This window comes from Hemitrygon akajei, chromosome 4 (assembly GCF_048418815.1).
Source record: "Hemitrygon akajei chromosome 4, sHemAka1.3, whole genome shotgun sequence".
Classification (NCBI taxonomy): domain Eukaryota; kingdom Metazoa; phylum Chordata; class Chondrichthyes; order Myliobatiformes; family Dasyatidae; genus Hemitrygon; species Hemitrygon akajei.
In genome coordinates this window covers 10419641-10425646 of record NC_133127.1, presented here as the reverse complement: position 1 = coordinate 10425646, position 6006 = coordinate 10419641, and positions in this window count along the sequence as shown.

The following is a 6006-nucleotide window of genomic DNA, read 5'->3' as shown; positions in this document are numbered from 1 at the left end:
CAGCCCGCATCGGAGTGCTGGCCATTCGCCTTCCTTCGCCAGAGTGGGTCCGGGCAAGGTCAAACTGCCAGGGGTGAGTTGAGGGCGGAGTCCTGGCTCAACGTTCATGCCCAGTGTCCATGTCTATCCCTCGAAGAAAAGTCCCGGCTCGGTGCCTGAGTTGAAGGCGGAGTCCTGGCTCGACGTTCCTGTCCTGTGCTTGGGTGTCCATGTTTCTGGCTGCAGCGATCCATGGTGTCCACATTCTGGCTGCGGCAGTCCAAGTTCCCAGTCTCCAAGTCCAAGGTCCGCGGCGGTCCCAGTCCCTAGTCTCCTAGTCCGAGGTTCGTGTTCCTCTTTGTCCTCCTTGATTTTCTGGTTCTCTGTGTAGCGAGTAATAAATGCTATTTTATTGAACCTTGAAAAGACGTGTTTGTGTCCTGCTTGTGGGTCCTCTCCCAGCACCCTTGCGCCCACCCTGTGACAAGAACCTTCAAATGTTCTTTGTATGATAACCCTTTCATCCCTGGAATCATCCTTGTGAACCCCCTCTGGACCCTCTCCAATGCCAGTACAGCTTTTCTAAGATGAGGGGCCCAAAGCTGTTCAGATACTCAAGGTGAGGCCTCACCAGTGCCTTATAAAGCCTCAGTGTAACATCCCTACTCTTGTATTCCAGACCTCTTGAAATGAATGCTAACATGGCATTTGCCTTCCTCACCACCGACTCAACCTGCAAGTTAACCTTTAGGGTGTTCTGAACAAGGACTCCCAAGTCCCTTTGCATCTCAGATTTTTTTGGATTTTCTCCCTGTTTAAAAAATAGTCCACACATTTATTTTTACTACCAAAGTGCCATGCAATTTTCAACGTTGTATTTCATTTGCCACTTTTTTGCCCATTCTCCTAATCTAGTCTAAGTCCTTCTGCATCCTACCTGTTTCCTCAACACTACCTGCCGCTCCGCCAATCTTCGTATCATCTGCAAACCTGGCAACAAAGCCATCTATTCCATCATCTAAATCATTTATAAGCAGCATAAAAAGAAGTGGTCCCAAAACCAACCCCTGTGGAACACCACTAGTCACTGGCAGCCAACCATAAAGGGATCCTTTATTCCCACCTGCTGCCTCCTGCCAATCAGCCAATGCTCTAACCATGTTAGTAACTTTCCAGTAATACCATGGGCTCTTAATTTGGCAAGCAGTCTCATGTGTGGCACCTTGTCAAAGGCCTTCTGAAAGTCCAAATATACAACATCCACTGCATCCCCTTTATCTATCCTACTTGTAATCTCCTCAAAGAATTCCCACAAGTTTGTCAGGCAGGATTTCCTCTGAAGGAAACCATGCTGAGTTCGTATTATCTCGTCCTGTGTCACCAAGTACTCCATAACCACATTCTTAACAATTGACTCCAACATCTTCCCAACCACTGGGTTCAGGCTAACTGGTCCATAATTTCCTTTCTGCTGCCTTCCTCCTTTCTTAAAGAGTGGAGTGATATTTGCAATTTTTCTAGTCCTCTGGCACCATGCCGGAGTCCAATAATGTTTGAAAGATCATTTCTAATGCCACCACAAACTCTAACCCTAAGGAGGCCTGTATATAACTGCCATCAACGTCCCTTTGCCCTTTCAGTTTCTTAACTCAACCCACAAGGATTCAACATCTTCCATTCCTGTCATATCTTTCTACTGATTTGATGCCATTCTTTACCAGTAGAGCCACACCACCCCTCTGCCTACCTTCGTATCCCTCCGATATAACTTTCCCACTGAACTGGCTTCAACTATCATCTTTTAGATATTCCTCCTTCCCCTCATCCCACCTTTTTATTCTTGAATCTTCTCCCTCCTGATGAAGGGTCTCATCCTGAAGTGTTGACTGTTCATTCATTTCCTTAGGAGCTGCCTGATCTGTTGAGTTCCTCCAGCATTTCGTGTATGTGTTGCTTTGGAGTTATGTTTATTTTGTTATTCATTTTTGCCACGTGCAAATTAGGTATAATTTATACGCAGCATAGTAGTTTAGCGGTAGGTACCATCCCTTAAATGCTAGCTCTAAGATGTAGGTTCGTTTCCCGTGCTGTCTGTAAGGAGTTTGCATGTTCTCCCCGTGACCGTGTGAGTTTCCTTTGGGTGCTCGGGTTTCCTCCTACAAAGCCGTGCGGTTAGTGAGTTGTGGGGTTGCTGTGTTGGTGCCAGAACCATCGCGACACTTACGCCAGCACAATTCCTGCTGATTTGATTTGGCCTAAACAATGCATTCCATTGTACATTTCAATATGCATTTGACAAGTAAAGCTAATCTTCGTTTGAAATTTTTGTTGGAGTATGTTAATGGAAGGGTTTCGGGCCAAAGCATTGCCTGTACTCTTTTCCTTAGATGCCACCTGGCCTGCTGAGTTCCTCCAGCATTTTGTGTGTGTTGCTTGTATGTAACATACTGTCATCATCATTATGTGCTGTGTCATATGACTTAGGAAATCATGTGCTTTGACTTTCCCAATAGACCATTGGGTCTTTGGCCATGATTGTTCTTGGCAAAGTTTTCTACCCTGCCCAGAAGATGGCAGTGGTTTGCCATTGTCACCTTCTGGGCAGTGTCCTCACAAGATGTGTGTCCAGCCATTATCAATACTCTTCAGAGATTGTCTGCCTGGTGTCAGTGGTCACATAACCAGCTCCTCATACGACCACCCATCTCCTGCTCCCATGGCTTCATGTGACCCTGATCAGGGTGCCACATCTTGCCCAAGGGTGACTTGCAGGCTAGCGGAGGGAAGGAGCGCCTTACACCTCCCTTGGTAGAGATGGATCTCCACCTTCCCACCCTGAATGCACTAGACTGTTGCTGAAAGGCTAATTTTCATGGCATTTGACTCCTCAGCCCTGCTCCACACCAGAAGCAGAGTCAGCACCCCTTCCTCTGGAGGCAAGCCTGCAGATCAGGCTCCTATCATTGGTGAGTTTGGGTTTTGAGGCCTGGGTTTCAGGTCCTATCATTGGCGGGTCCTAGAGTCAATACTGAAGACTGAAGTTGGCCAATTTAGAAGGCCCTATGGCTGAAGTCTGGGGGTCTGCAAGATTGTAAGTCCATTGGGGAAATCGAAGCCCCCAAGTCTGTGTGTCGATGACTCCATGGGAGGCTGGAGGCCTGTCTGTGTGTGTGAGTTGGAGGAAAAGAGGCTTGTGATGATGACATCCCACTCTTACTGGTAAGCATGGTGAGCAGTAAAATAATAAAATTTAAAAATAAAAAATTGAGCACTTTGGGAAAGTTTGAACGTGCATTTTTTTCCTGTTTAAACTAGCATTTAATGCACTTTAAAAACTAATTTGAGTGTTGGCGCGTAGCCTAGTGGGCAAGGCATCAGACTAGTAACCTGAAGGTCACTGGTTTGAGCCTCAGCTGAGGCTGTGTGTGTCCTTGAGCAAGGCACTTAACAACACATTGCTCTGCAATGACACCGGTGCCAAGCTGCTTGGGTCCTAGTGCCCTTCCCTTGGACAACATCGGTGGCGTGGAGAGGGGAAGGCTTGCAGCTTGGGCAACTGCCGGTCTCCCATACAACCCTGACCAGGCCTGCGCCCTGGAAACTCCAGGCACAGATCCATGGTCTCCTGAGACCGACGGATGCCACCATAAAAACTAATTTATGTGCAAGAAGTTTCTGCAGAATCCAATTGGGCATCCAATTCTAAATGTTTTTTTTTCAGATTTATAAGGAGCCTCAGAGTAGAAAGATGCCTCTTTAGAGCAGAGGAGGAACTTCTTTAGCCAAAGGCTGATCCTTCTGTGGAATTCATTGCCACATCTGGTAATGGAGGCCAAGTCATTGAGAATGTTTAAAACTGAGTTTCATAGGTTCTTGGTTAGTCAGGGTATCAAAGGTTATGATGAGAAGGTAGAAGAATGGGGTTGGGAGAGAAAAGAAATCAGCCATGACCGAACGGTGGGGCAGACTTGATGGGCTGAATGGCCTAATTCTGCTCCTATGTCTTATGGTCTTGTTTTGCTGTCTGTTGCTGGTTTTGTTATTGCTTGTGTTGTTCTGCTGAACGTTGTGGGCTTACTATGCCGGCATGGGAATGCGTGATGACACTCACGGTCTGTCCCCAGCACAAGGCAACTCATCACAAAGGCAGCCCAACAAATCTCATGACGTACACTCAGTGACCTCTTTATTAGGTACACCTGTACAAATATCTAATCAGTGAATCGCGTGGCAGCAACTCAGTGCATAAAAGCATGCAGACATGGTCAAGAGGTTCAGTTGTTGTTCAAACCAAACATCAGAATGGGGAAGAAATGTGATGTAAGTGACTTTGATTGTGGAACGATTGTTGGTGCCAGATGGGGTGGTCTGAGTATCTCAGAAGCTGCTGATCTTCCAGGATTTTCATGCTCAACAGTCTCTAGAGTTTACTGAGAATGGTGCGAGAAACAATAAAAAACATCCAGTGAGCGGCAGGTCTGTGGGCAAACATACCTTAAAAAGTACACACTACTTTCAGAATCAGAATCAGGTTTATTAACAGCAGCATGTGTTGTGAAATTTGTTAACTTAGCTGCAGCAGTACAATGCAATACATGATAATATAGAAAAAGGAAATCAATTACCGTATGTATGTATATTGAATAGATTAAAATATGCAAAAACAGAAATAATATATATTAAAGAAAGGTGAGCAAATGCTGGTTTTAGCTGCCAGGAAGGTGACAGCAACTCAAATAACCACATGTTACAACAGTGGTGTGCAGAAGAGCATCTCTGAATTCACAACACATCGAACCTTGATGGGGATGGGCTACAGCAGCAGAAGACCACGAACATACACTCAGTGGCTACTTTATTAGGTACAAGTATTACCTAATAAAATAGCTGATGAGAGTATGTCAGTGTTAATAAACCTGATTCTGATTCCTTAGGCTGTGATGGCCGTTGACACAAAATGACACATGTCTTGATATGCGATAAATAAATCTGAATATGAATCCTCAACCTGGAATTTAATAGTGGTCCAGTCAAAGAGTTAATGAAAACACAAGTCATTCTCTGCGGCGAGTTGAAGCTGTCTTTAAGTGCCACCTATTCCAGACATGTTATCATGATGCTTCCTTTCGTTCTGGATTAGAACTTCCCACACATCAGCTCAGTGAATGAAGACACTGGAAGCACGCAAGTAGGGTCAGGCTCCATGCCTGTTATTATAGTAATCCCTTAGAAAGGAACCGAAAGCCTCTGATGAGTCACTAGAGTGGGCGCCTTCACTATTGATTGATCCCATTGAGGGACGGGTGGATCCTATTCACAGTCTTGTGCGGATTCCGATTCCGATTTATTGTGGGTTGAAGGGCTTGTTCGTGAACTGTACCATCCTACGTTCTATGACAGTGTGGGGGGGTGGGGGGTGGATGTCAAAGATAGGTCTTTCAGACAGAGAGTGAAATGTGCGTCAAAAACACTGTAGGGGTGGTGGTAGAGGCAGATATCTTATGAGGATAGGCTGAGCAAGTTAGGGATTTTCTCTTTGGAGTGAAGGAGGATGAGGGATAGTTTGATAGGGATGTACAAGATGACGCGAGGCATTTGTTTCTCTCAGGGTAGAAATAAAAAATTCAGTCTTTCCTTATAACCCGTGTCCTCCAGACCCAGCAACGTCCTTGTAAATCTTCTCTGCACTCTTTCATTACAGGACTTGTATGTGTCCAGGACAAAGAAACGGGCAAAAAAACAATCATTGCACCCTGCAAATCGACTTTTCCAAAATCTCCCTCTGGAAAGTACTACAGGGCTATTAAAACAAAACCACACCATCTTAAAAACCTCTTCCCCCAGTCAGTTATGCATTTAAGTTTGAGCCCCCATCCCCCCTCTATTTCCTCAGTCACTGCACTACACTGTAGACACTGTGAGCCATGTTTTATAATGCTGTTTCAAAGGTTTCAAAGGTACATTTTGTGTCAGAGAAATGTATACAATATACATCTTGAAATGCTTTTTCTTCACAACCATTCACAA